Genomic DNA, 13,251 nt, shown 5'->3' with positions numbered 1-13,251 from the left:
ATTACTTATATTCCTACACTCCCAGCCCGCTGCCATAGGGTGCGTATGGAGGATACCCCCTTTCAATTTTGCCCCAAGTGCAACCGCAAGTATCCGTGGGTTGACAGACACGCCACGTGTAACCTCTGCTTGCCGAGGGACCACCCCGAGGCGAATTGCAGAGCGTGCAGTCCGGTTAAACCGAAGACCCTTAAGGACCGTTCGACAAAGCGTTGGGCCCACCACGCCAGGCGACAAGAGGCCTTCAGCGATGGCAGCGACGCCGTACTTTCGGGCGGCGAGGGCAATGTGGCGTCGATGGAGAGCCAAGCGCAAGTCCCCGACCTCGGAAGGTTGTCCGGCAGGGCACCTATGGGGAAGACCCTCAACGGCACGAGCGCTACCCACACCACTTCCAGCAAACAGAATTCCAACCGAGACTTGATGCGCACGTCGAGTTCTCGGCAAGAGGCACGTAGAGAACGGTCCACCGAGTCGTTGTCCTCTGGGCGTTCGCGTTCTAGATCGCCTCATGACACAAAGCAAACCTCCACTGTTGCTAAAAGTGCCTTGCTCCTTTTAGTGACTGAGGTTCGGTCGTCTTAGGACGACGCCGACCTCTACCCCCAAGCCGCACTCCAGGAGTCGGCGTCTACAGGCAGCGGCAAGGCTGCTACCAAATCCCTTACACTCTCCAGAGACAGGGACTCTACCCCCGAATTTCGACGCCAGGCATCGAAAAGCTCTGATAGGGCCCAAAAGTCGGGGAAGCACTCTTCCACCCACGGGGAGGGGGGAACACAACGAAGTAAGCAGTCCCAGCCTACTTTGTCTCCTAAACTACATTCTACTCCACCTAAACAGACGGACAAGTCTCAGACCCCTGTCCTTAAGGCCCCTGTTCAGGCCAGTAGGTCTAGCCAGGACACATCTCAATCTGTTGTCCCTAAGACCCCTGTTCAAACCAGTAGGTCTAGTCAGGATAAAACAGAGAAAGCACTCCAGGAAAGAGTTATTCCCAGTTCAAAGGAATGGTCCAGTGATGACATAGACAGAGTAATGTCAAGGATGTCATCATTGGCAGATTTCTATGCCAAGAACCCGGAACACTTTCTCTCTTATACACCAGAAGGGTCAACTCCCTCAGGCTCAAAGGATCCAATACCCCCAAGTAGGAAGTCCCGGGGTGAAGCACCAACTCTAGCTTCAAACCCCTTCTATATACAGCCCTATTCTCAATACCAGGAAGATCCATCCTTTGTTGAGGATCCAGACGTGGGCATGTTCGAAGAACAAACTGGGACAGGCTATTACGGGGATGATGAGGACCAAGAGGAGGAGGAAGAGGATGACCCAGATACATACAGGGTAGATTCCCCAGTAGAGAAAGAGCCAGCGGTTACCGACTCCCCGGTCGACAACCAACCTCTCCTGAATGAGGTCCTGTCCAGAGCGGCACAGCACTTCCACATTGACACCCAAGGTGCTCAGGAAGAAAGGGACTTTGCAGAGGAACTGGTGGGAGAGAGGAGACATGTTGCTCAGGCTATCCCTATCCTTAAGTCAATACAAAGGAGGATAGACCCTTCCCTTGTTAACCCCAATCTCACTAGGGCAGTAAACCCCAGAATTGAAAAGCTTTTCAGGGCAGCCCAATCTGACCCACTATACATAAGGGGACATCTCAAACCGGACTCCCTGGTTGTTACAAACACCCGTAAGAGGGCGGGAACACCCTGGTCATCGTCCGAAGCTCCCCCCGACAAGGAGAGCAAGAAGATTTATGGCTTGGGCAGGAAAGTAGCCTCCACTTCCGCCTACCAGGCAAGGATTGCAAACTCCACCACCCTGCTGGCTAGTTACAACTGCCATCAATGGGAAGAAGTCGCAGCTCTCATAGACTCCGCCCCAGAACTCTTAAAAAGCCAATTGGCACGAGTTTCGGCCGAGGGGAGAGCCGTATCAGGTTGCATTTTAAAATCAACCTTTGATGCCGCGGATAACGCCGGCAGATTAATTGCTGAAAGCACAGTCATCAAGAGGCATGCTTGGCTACGGCAGTCTGGTTTCAAGGCCGAGACCCAAGCACCATTGATAGATAAGCCGGTGGAGCCGGATCTATTGTTTGGAAAGGCGGTTGAGGACGCACTAAAGAATGGCAAGGACTAGTACGAGACACTCAAGTCCCTAGGGCAACTAACCAACAAACCCCCTAACCAGAGAGGGAATGGCAATTTTTGTCGGCCTCACGGACAAAACTCCCAAAGAGGCTCTAACTATTCCCAAGGCCAGGGTACTACATGGAACACTAACCAGCAGTCTACCCAGAATTATGGCAGGGGTAACAAAAGAGGTCGTGGTAGGGGTAGGCAGTCCCAATAAAGGAGGGGGCACGCCTCCACCAAAACAGTGACGCTCCGTTCAGGGTCCCTTCTCACGCATCCCCAGTAGGGGGACGCATTTCCATCTTCACCCAAGCTTGGGAAGGGATCCCATCAGACAGATGGGTGCTGTCCACAGTGTCCACAGGATACTGCATAGAACTCCTAGAGCGTCCCCGAAACCACCCTCCACGACAAAGAATACACTCCTTAGACCACCAGAAGATCCTACTCGAAGAGATCGAAATTCTTCTCGCAAAGGACGCAATAGAACTCGTCCCGGGACACCAAGTAAACAAAGGTATTTATTCAATTTACTTCCTTGTGCCAAAAAAAGATTTGACAATGCGCCCAGTATTGGACTTACGGCCTGCAAACAAGTATGTCAAGCCCCAAATATTTCGCATGACTACTCTCCAAGAGGTAATTCCCCTCCTAAAAAAGGGGGATTACATGGCATATGGATATGAAAGATGCCTATTTTCATATTTCCATGTTCCCAGCGCACAGAAAATATCTGCGCTTCAAGGTGGACAGTCAGCACTACCAGTTCAAGGTACTGCCCTTCGGGATAGCCTCAGCTCCAAGGGTATTCACCAAAGTACTGGCGGTGGCGGCGGCACACCTACGCAGGGAGGCAATCCCAGTGTACCCTTATCTGGACGACTGGCTCATCACGGGGGAGACCCCAGTAATTTGCAGGACAAACATTCAAATAACTATCAACCTCCTCTTCGAATTGGGCTTCTCCATAAACGAGAAAAAATCAAGTCTGGTGCCCAGCACCTCCAAGCAGTTCCTAGGAGCTGTTCTAAATACTCAAGAGGGGTTGGCTTTTCCTTCAGAGGAAAGAATTCGGAATATACTACTGCAAATTCCGCAATATCAAACCGGTCGCCAGATAACAGTACACAAAGCAATGTGTTTGCTGGGCATGATGGCGTCATGTATTTACCTGGTCCCCCACGCGCGCCTGCGCATGCGTCCCATGCAAGAATGGTTGGCGAAACTGTGGACTCAGGCAAGTAGTCAGTGGGACGATCTAGTGGTCGTTTCGCCAACACTTGTACAAAGCCTCCACTGGTGGACAAGAGACAATCTATCCAAGGGGAAAACCTTTTACGATCCCGAGATACAGGCGGTAGTCACGACGGACGCATGCCAGACAGGATTGGGAGCTCACCATCTCCACCACACAGCTCAGGGTCTCTGGTCTCACACAGTGGCCAAGAATCACATCAACCTGCTAGAGCTTCTGGCAGTTTTCAAAGCACTTCAAGCGTTCGAGCCCCACCTATTGAACCTGTCGGTGCAGATCCGGACGGACAGCATGACAGCCATGTTCTACCTGAACAAGCAAGGAGGGACTCGTTCGCCAAATCTGTCCAGACTTGCCCAGAAAATTTGGATATGGGCACTCAGACGGAACATCTTTCTGTCATCTCAACATGTTCCAGGGGATCTCAATTCTCTAGCGGACGCTTTGAGCAGAGATTCCCTTCCGGAGGAACACGAATGGTGTCTACACAGAGATATCGTAGAAGATATCTTCTCTCAGTGGGGTTTCCCCTCTATAGACCTATTCGCCACAAGCGAAAACAGACGGTGCCCAGGATTCGCATCCAGGTTTCCCCAACCAGACTCCCTGGGGAACGCCCTGTGGATGAACTGGCCATGGATGTTTGCGTACGCTTTTCCACCAACTCCTCTCGTCAGACAGGTGGTGAACAAGATGAACAGAGAGTCGATGACGCTCGTCCTAGTTGCTCTCATGTGGGCGAGACAACCGTGGTTTCCACACCTACGCAGACTCTCAGTGTGCGATCCCATCAAACTCCCGGGCTGGTACAAGCACCAAGGTCAGAAGGTGCATCCTCAACCCAACTCCATGAACCTAGCAGCAAGGCTCCTGAGGTCATAGAGTTTGGACATCTCAATTTACCACAGAGGTGTATGGACATCCTAAAAGAGTCTAGGAAACCGAACACAAGGCATTGCTACTTCGACAAATGGAAGAGATTCGTTATTTGGTGCCAGTATAAACAAATCAACCCAGTTGATTGCACTCCTTCCATAATCGTGACATACATGCACCACCTGCTGGACGCAGGGTTGGTTTTAAACTCACTAAAGGTACACCTGGCAGCACTGTCAGCGTACACCACCTCACATAGCAAGGTGTCGTGGTGGAAGGTACCCGTGGTTAAAGCCTTCATGGAGGGAGTAAAGAGACTTCATCCTCCTATATCTAACTCACCACCAGGATGGGACCTGAACGTGGTGCTATCTAAACTCATGGGCCCCCCATTCGAGCCCATGCATAAGACAAGTCTCAAACACCTGACCTATAAGACTGCCTTCTTAGTAGCCATTACATCCATAAGAAGGGTCAGTGAAATTCAGGCTCTGTCAGTGCAGGATCCTTTCTTTACTATTCATAAGGATAAGCTGGTTTTACGGACACACCCTAGGTTCTCACCCAAGTTTATTTCCAAATTCCATGTAAACCAGTCCATCGAGCTTCCGGCTTTCTTCCAAAACCCACAAAGCTCGGCTGAGGTTAAACTACACACCCTAGATGCGCGTAGGGTGGTCCTTTACTATGTAAACAAGACCAGACCGCTTAGGAAAACAGATCAACTGTTTGTCTCCGTAGCCACAGGCAAAGAGGGAGATCACGTCTCTAAGGGTGCCATCTCCAAGTGGATTGTCAACTGTATCCAGTTGTGTTACACTCTTTCTGACAAAACTTTGCCTTTTACGCCCAGAGCCCACTCGACAAGAGGCATTGGGGCCACTCTGGCTTTCATTGCAAGCGTTCCCCTTGACACCATTTGCAAAGCAGCTACTTGGAGCTCTATCCACACTTTTACTCAGCACTACTGCATTGACACCCATTCCAAGACAGATACTCAAGTGGGACAAGCGGTTCTAAGACATTTATTTGCTCATGACCCTTCTCAAATCCCACCTCCTTCTAACACTGCTCGCTAATCTATGCACAGCATGTGATCTAAGCAGATTCCACAAGCCTCAGAAGGGATACATGACTCACCGTAATCGTATTTCTGATGCTTGCATCTGCTTCGATTCACATGCGACCCACCCTTCCTCCCCTCTGAGAGAAGGCGCATGGATGCTTGTAGTCTTATCTATCTTCTATCTGCTTGGATCATATGTACTCACGCTACTCCTCATGCTACCTTATGTCAGAAAAAATACAATCTGAGGGTCCTAGACGCGTGAGGGATCATGGGTACAGTGGACATCACACTAGGGATAGTATTACTGGCACGCCCTGTGTCGACGCCCAATTTTCGAGTTTCGAAAAACAAACTAATACTCCGCAGCTTCCACTAGATGTCGGCCTATGCACATCATGTGAATCTAAGCGTCAGAAATACGATTACGGTGAGTAATGTATCCCATATAATCTCTATTAGAAAGAGGTGACTTACAATGGTAACATTCACTTAAGGGGGCAAGTGCTTCACACAAAAGAGCAATACTGTATAAGTATACAAAATTACATTAAGTATCACTGGTGAGAGTGTTGAGGTCAGGTCAGGAGGATGGGGAGAGGGCCGTGGAAGCTCCCGCTTTAGAAAGTAAGAGGTTTAAGGAGAGCTTGGAAGAGATCAACAATTGGGCTGGCTCTGAATGTGAGGGGCAGAGAGTTCAAGCGCAACTCACTGAGATCAACTCTTGGCTCTGTCTCCCCAAGTCCACGGACCAGGTCCGCAGACCTCATACCCATATTTGGAGGGGCACGTACAGTGACTTTGTCTGCTGCCATTTATCCTCAGGCATCTGGATATTAAGCCACAAGACCATCAATATTCGTCCATAGTTTCTGCGCTCCTATTGTAGAGGCCATCTGGGATTGGCCATTCGTCTGTTCACCATTTCTACTTGCAATCACATAGTCAACCACCTTAAATGGGTATTAAATGTGCCCTCTCAGCCATTTTGTACAAGGTGCCTTATGAATCAGCAAAAAACTGTAGTGATAAGGAACAAGTTACTTATCTGCAACTATTTTCCAGCATGGGTCAGGCATGGATTTACATGCTTATGAATATTCCCCATCGTCAGGCTGGGAATCCATGGTAAAAGAAAAACAGTTTCACTTTCACTTATAAACTGTATTTCTCCTCTAAACTAATCACTGTCCTCTGGGTCATACTGCCCCCAAGCAATGATAGTCCTCTCCCTAAATCCCTCCTCTGGCAGCCATCTTCAGATTTCGTAGGCACGTAAAGTGGCAGCATGAAAGCTGCAGAGGGTTCGGAGGCAGGTTTCACATGTGAATCCATGCCAGACCCATGCTGGAGAACAATAGTTAGAGGTAAGTAACTTGTTCAGTCTCCAGCATGGGGTCTGGCATGGATTCACATTCTCATGAATAACAAATGTATAGCAGTACAAAAATACACAACCACGGGAGGTGGCAAGGCTAAAGAGAAGAAATCCACTCTTACCTCTGGAACAGACTCACCTCAAGCGAACAGGTTGCGTAGCACTGCCTGGCTGACTGGCCTCCTGGCCAAAATCCCTGTCGAAGCAGTAGAATCTCGTGAAGGTGTGAGTGGACCTCCACATAGCTGCCCTGCAGATGTCCAGCAGGGGCACACCAGACAGGAACACCGTCATCACAGAGATCGCTCTGGTGGAGTGGACTCTCGAACGGCCGGGCAGCGGTCAGTTTGCCAACAGATGACAGTGCATGATGCAGCCGGAGAGCCACCTTCAGATGGAAGCCTTGGACAAGGCGTTCCCATGTTTCATAGGACCAGAGTTCACGAACAGCTGAGAAGTCTTCCAAAAGCTCTTTGTGCGTGTCAAATAGAACTTGAGGGCGCGATCAAAGTCCAACGAGTGCGAGGCCCTTAAAGCCAGTGACAAAGTCTTTGGGAAAGAAACAGGTAACACCAAAGGCTTGTTGAGGTGGAATTCCGACAGAACCTTCGGCATAAAAGAGGGGTCCGTCCGTAGCACCACCCTTGATTCATGGAAAGTCAGGTATGGCTGTTTGCAGGATCGGGCCTGGATCTTATCTACCCTCCTGGCAGAAGTAATGGCCACAAGGAAAGCTGTTTCCCATGAGAAGAGGCCTGATGGATAGGCTCAAATGGGGCACCCATGAGCCTGGTCAGCACCACATTGAGTTCCCACACAGGGGCAGGAGCCTTCACCGGCAGGAAAGATCGAGAAAGTCCTTTGAGACCAAAGTGACAATCTTCCTGGAGACCTGGTGTAGCGGGAGATACCTGCCAGATCGGCCTTGGCCAAGGAGAGCAGGTATGGGAGAAGCTGCGGGGCCGTGACCCTCAATGGGGTAATTTCTGCGACCGGCACCATGTAGCAAAGCGCTTCCACTTGTGACCGAAGCACTTCAAAGTCGACGACGCCCTGGCCTTGGCGAGGATCTCTCTGCAGTCCGCAGGCAACTCGTATCCACTACACTCCAGGAGCAAAGCCTTTAGGTTCAGCGACCCTGGGTCGTGATGCAGGATAGTGCCTCCTTCTCTGGTGAGTGGATCCGGAACTACCGGCAGCATGACATGGGGTGACACCGTCAGACTGAGAAGGTCCGGATACCAAAACTGGCATGGCCACGCTGGGGCAATGAGTATCATCCTGCACCGGCACTGTTTGAGTGTGTTGATGAATCTTAGCAGGAGAGGCAACAGGGAAACGTGTACAGAAACAGGCCTCCCTATGGGAAGGAGAACGCGTCCCCCTTGCTCCTTGGTTGGGCAAACTTCTGGTATTTTGTGTTACCGCCGTCGCAAAAAAGTTTGATCTGGGGCCTGCCCCACTTGATGAAGATGCGGCCCACCTGGTCCTGCCGAAGATCCCTCTTCTGGCAGGAGCACAACTCCCTGCTGAGGGAGTCCGCAATGGTGTTCTTGACTCCCGCTAGGTGAAGAGGAACGAGAAACATCCCTTGACCTACCGTCTATCGCCACAAGTCCTGTGCTTCCTTGGAGAGCGCCAGGGATCGAGTGTCCCCCTGTTTCCTGATGTAGAACATTGCAGTGGTGTTGTCCGTGAAGATCCTCACCACCTTGCCCTTCGGAGAACGAGGGCCCAGAACACTGCTCCTAGCTCCAGGATGTTGATATGGAGGTTCTTCATCTCCGGTAGCCATAGGCCTCTGGTGTGTAGACGTCTGGTGTGTGCTCCCCAGCCCTCCAGAGAAGCGTCTGTGCTGACTGTCTCCTGCTATGGAGGGGTTTAAAACCCTGGGCGATGTTGGAGCGTACGTCCCAACACCTTATCGCCCGAAAGAACTCCTCGTCGAGCAGGATCTGGTCTGCGAAGCTCCCGGACACCTGTACCCAACGAGCATCAAGGTACTCCTAAAGAGGTCGCATCTGTAACCTGCAGAGCCGGATGAGGTAGATGCAGGATGACATGCCGAGCAACGACTTGATGGTTCGCACCGTGTCGGTCTACATCAACAGCGGCTGCGCCTTCCCCTGAATGGCTGCCATCCTCTCCTACGAGGGCGACGCCAGGCAGGACACTGTTGAGTCTGGCTCCTAGAAACAGTGCGTTTTACGATGGTGTCAGGCAGGACTTTGGATAGTTGATGGAAAATCCTAGATCTGTCAGCAGCTGGATGGTCGCCTCCATGTGTCCGACGGCCAACTCTCTCTCGAGTGGGCCTGGATGAGCCAGTCATCGAGGTATGGGTACACATGTATCCCCAGTAGGCGAAGATGGGCCGCCACCGTTGCCAGGTATTTTGTGAACACTCTGGGGGCCAACTACAAGCCATGGGTTAGGGCCTTGAACTGATAGTGCTGTCCCTGCCCTACGAAGCGTGGAAACATTTGGTGTTTCCTGTGAATGGGGATATTAATGATAATTATTTCTTTTAAAGCGCAACTCGCCCGTAGGCCTCAGTGCGTATGAAGTAAGACAACTCAGTAGAGAGAAGCAAAGGGTAGACCAGGGAGATGCAGAGGTTGATAGGCACTAGTCATAAGAATTAAAGATAAATGTTTTAAGAGATGTCTTAAAGGAAGAAAGCTCAGGGCAGGTGCGCAGAAAAACAGGCAGAGAGTTCCAGGAACCTGAAGCAACAGAGTCAAAGCTAGTGCTGCCAAAGCGGGCAAACTTATAACGAGGCTGCGTAAGGTTATTGGAGTTGTAAGATCGTAGAATGAGAAAGCTTAATCCTTTCTTTCAAGTAAGATGGGGCATTGTCTGTGAGGCACTTATTAGTGAGAGAAAGTGCCTTATAGGCAATGCAGTGCTTAACAGGAAGCCAGGGTAGGGAGTTACGGGCTTCATTGACATGGCTCCTTCTGGAGATACCACTTACTGCACAAACAGCATTATTCTGAACCATGTGTAAGGAAACTAGATTGTACCAAGACCTACCAGCCAAGAGGCAGTTGCTGTAATCAAGTCTGGAGTTGACCAGGGCACCGGCAAGTGCCTCAGTGTTGGTGGTAGATAGAAAAGGTTTAATTAGTCTGATAAGGCGTGTTGTATAGGTGCAGGAGGCCGTCCTACATGAAGTAGGCGTCCTCCAAGTCCAGCGACTTCCAGAAATCCCCTTTTTCCAGTTGGCCGAGCACGTGCAGAAATGTGACCATCCTGAATTTATGTGACTTGAGGTACTTGTTTAGATGTTGTAGGTCCAGAATGGGCCACCAGCACCCCGTCTTTTTTCTCACCAAAAAGTATCTGGAATAGACTCTGGAGCCTCACAGTTGCTGGGGGACCAGCTCTATCATCCCTTTTTGCAGCATGGCCCGTACCTCCTCCAAGAGCTGAGGGGTGTGCTGCTCCTGACGGGCCACTGGAGGGATCCACAAACACTTGTACTGGTACTCTAGGGTATGTCCTTGGTCGAGAGCGTCCAGCACTGATCTGTCGGTGATCTTTCCCCACTCGCTGATGAACCTCGTCAGCCAGCCTCCCGCTGGGGTGCACGGGTGGGGGCCAGACATCCTGGCCGGTTCAGCTGGCAACCTCTTTGCGGATGACGGCAGCACTGTCCTCCTCCACCGTAGGCCTGGGAACAGCCTCTGTAGGCTTCCTGAGTCGTAGATCTGGAAGGCTGATCGTATGATGAGAAACGTTGGGACGCCCTGCTCGACTTTCCTCTGGAGGAGTGAAAAGAACTGCAGTTCTGCTGGAATGTGCCCAGGGAACGGGCCATCTCCGTATCTGCCTTGATGGCCTGTAGGGACTTGTCAACCTTCCCAAAAAGGTTATCCCTGTCGAAAGGCATGTCCAGCACCTTCGTCAGGACCTCTTGGCAGAAATTCATGGCCTTCTTCCAGGCCTGGCGACGAAGGCAGACCCTGTTCCCCATCTGCCGGCACCCTGGGTCAGCAATGTCCAGCACCACAGTGATGGCGTTATCTGACGCCACTTCCCTCTCCTAAGAGAGCGATAGCCTCCATTCTCTTGTCGTCGGGGAGGAACTCCAAAATCGGACCCTGCTTGTAGCACAGCTCCCTGTCGGACCTGCCTAGGATCACCAGTGCATTGGCCGCCTTGATGGTAGATGCTGCGGTGTAAATCACCTTCCTTCCATGGCGTTCATTTTCTACCCCTCGATGTCCGGAGGAACTAAAGACGACGAGGCCGGGTTAGACCGTTTCCTTGCGGCCGCCGAACCACCAAATCTGGCGATGGTTGGGACCTCAGGCTCTTGAATACGGATTCCAACACCAGGTACTTCTTCTATAGCCTATCCAGTTTGGCTGGAGATGTACAAGCGTTCTTCAAGAGGGCCAGACCCTCCACCCACACGTCGTCCAGAAGGGGCCCTACCGTGATTCTTGGCCTCACACCTCTGGTACAAGAAATCCTCCTTCTTGGTTTCTTTAGGCACAAGCTGTAACAGCTCGGCGGCTCTGGCGATCATGGAATGAAATGACCCCACCTCATCTGGTGGGGACTCCGTAGGCTGTGGAGGCCCCCTGGCAACGATGTTGTTGTCTGTCGTTGCTGTTGCTGTATCCGTCCCAGTGTCCGGGTCCGCTGGGGGAAGAGTGCCCGGTGCGGATGAGGAGGCTAAAATCGGGGCGTTGGATGACGCCTCCTCCTCTTTGCTGCTGGCTGGTTGGAGGACTGGAGGACCACGAGACCAGGCCCTGCGGCATCCTCTTCTGAATCTCCGACACCAAGGTGTGGAGGGTTGACAATGTCCAGAGAGACATCCCACGGCTGAGCTGGTCAAGATTGGAACACTAGGCCCCACGCAGTCGTCGGCCATCCTCTTCGACTTCCTAGTGGACCGTGTGCAAGTACTCCATATCCTCGTCGTCCGTGGATGAAAACCTACATGGTCTGGGACACAGCCTGTGGCTGATCAGGGGCCTCTGTGGTCCACCCTTTCACCCCGAGGGGTCGGAACGGGCTCAGAGACCGCATCACCTTCACCTGCGTGCCAGCAGCTCTCGCCAAAGTCACACTGGCGTTTTCATGCTACCTTCACAGGGTCAGCCCCCTTAGATTTGTAAGAGCAGCCGCCACCAGCTCTAGACTTCTCTTGCGCCAATTGAGCCTTATTGGGCAGTTCGGCCTTCTCCGTCCGCAGCTTCTCTGGCTTCTCCCGCAGCTTACTCGGGTTGTACGATTTCCTTTTTGAGAAGGAGGTGCTCGATTGCCGGCTGACAACGGAGGCGGATGACATGTCGAGCGTGCCCGTGCCACCGTGGGACCCACTTCCAAGGCAACTCCCGACTTGCGATTCTTGGCCTTGTCTTGGGCCCCCATGGGTGAGACGCCCTCAAAGTTAGACGACCGCTCCTCGGACCGGCTGGTCCTGGGTGAAGCATGACCCTGCTCAGAGCTTGGGGCAGAGGCCTTGCCGTTTAGCCACGCTGCCAGTCTACTGTGCCTGTCCTTCGTTGTCTTCTTGGAGAAACCAAGGCATATCTGAAATTCTCTTCCTTGTGGTCTGGATGCAGATAGTAGAGGCATTGCAGGTGTTTGTCTTCAAAAAAACATTCTGTAGCCCGCACTTGGTGCAGAGCCTGAACAGAGATCTTCCTTCTCCTCTGTCATGGTCGGAGGGTGCGAAGTAGGCCTGATAGCCGTCTGGAAACTTCAACGATCTTTGCCCTTGAGGGGTGCTGAAATTCACCGACAACGGAACCCTGCTGTCAGCAGATGAAGAAAAAAGCAAATAGACTCTTTTGGAAAATCAATTAGAACCTTTTTCTGCAAAAAAACCCACAAAAAACGTAGAAATAGCTTGCAGAGCAAACTCAAGGACTCCCAACACTGAAGCGTGCAGTAAAAATCTGAAGATGGCTGTCAGAGGATGGGCTTCGGGAGAGAACTGTCATTGGATGGGCAGAATGACCCATAGGACAGTGATTGATTTAGAGGCGAAATACAGTTTATAAGGGAAAGTGAAACTGCTTTTTTTTTACCAAGGATTCCCAGCCTGACAACAGGGAATATTCATGAGCTTGTGAATCATGCCAGACGCCATGCTGGAGAAGATTGGCAAATTTTAAATCAAAATACATTATACAGTGCAAATCCTTACCCCAATGCAACATTTGAGAGAAGAGCATGGCACAGTGCTGGCAAAGTTGACAACATGTGCAATGGCAGCACTACCACCACTTTGAGCTTCTGCTATCGGGTTTACCTGTAGCATCTTTCATGACTGGTGAACACCTAATGCAGGGTCTGAGACGCATCAGAGGCTTCTCCCATTTTCCAGACATATTGAAGGAAAGCTCTCCTTCTGCTGTTCACCAGACATTCTTCCATCCTCACCTTATTTATTTACGTTTTACATAATGCTTCCCCATTAGGTAAATCAGAGCACTTTTCATGCAATTAAATGTGGACAGGTTGGCTTATCAATCTCTGGAAATCATATTTCAGCAATATCTGTAGT

The 13,251-nt window shown here is 51.2% G+C and overlaps 1 protein-coding gene and 1 long non-coding RNA gene across 3 annotated transcripts in view; one reads left to right on the top strand and one right to left on the bottom strand.

Moving 5' to 3' along the window:
* LOC138453506 (uncharacterized) overlaps nucleotides 1–13,251 on the bottom strand; it is a 159,747-nt gene that overhangs the window by 123,503 nt on the left and 22,993 nt on the right. The window lies entirely within an intron of this gene.
* The window catches only part of KLHL32 (kelch like family member 32), a 2,034,348-nt gene that overhangs the window by 2,009,824 nt on the left and 11,273 nt on the right, over nucleotides 1–13,251 (top strand). The window lies entirely within an intron of this gene.

Source organism: Ambystoma mexicanum, chromosome 4p, assembly GCF_040938575.1.
Source record: "Ambystoma mexicanum isolate Mex_15411 chromosome 4p, UKY_AmexF1_1, whole genome shotgun sequence".
Taxonomy (NCBI): Eukaryota; Metazoa; Chordata; class Amphibia; order Caudata; family Ambystomatidae; genus Ambystoma; species Ambystoma mexicanum.
This window is presented reverse-complemented; position numbering and strand designations above follow the sequence as displayed.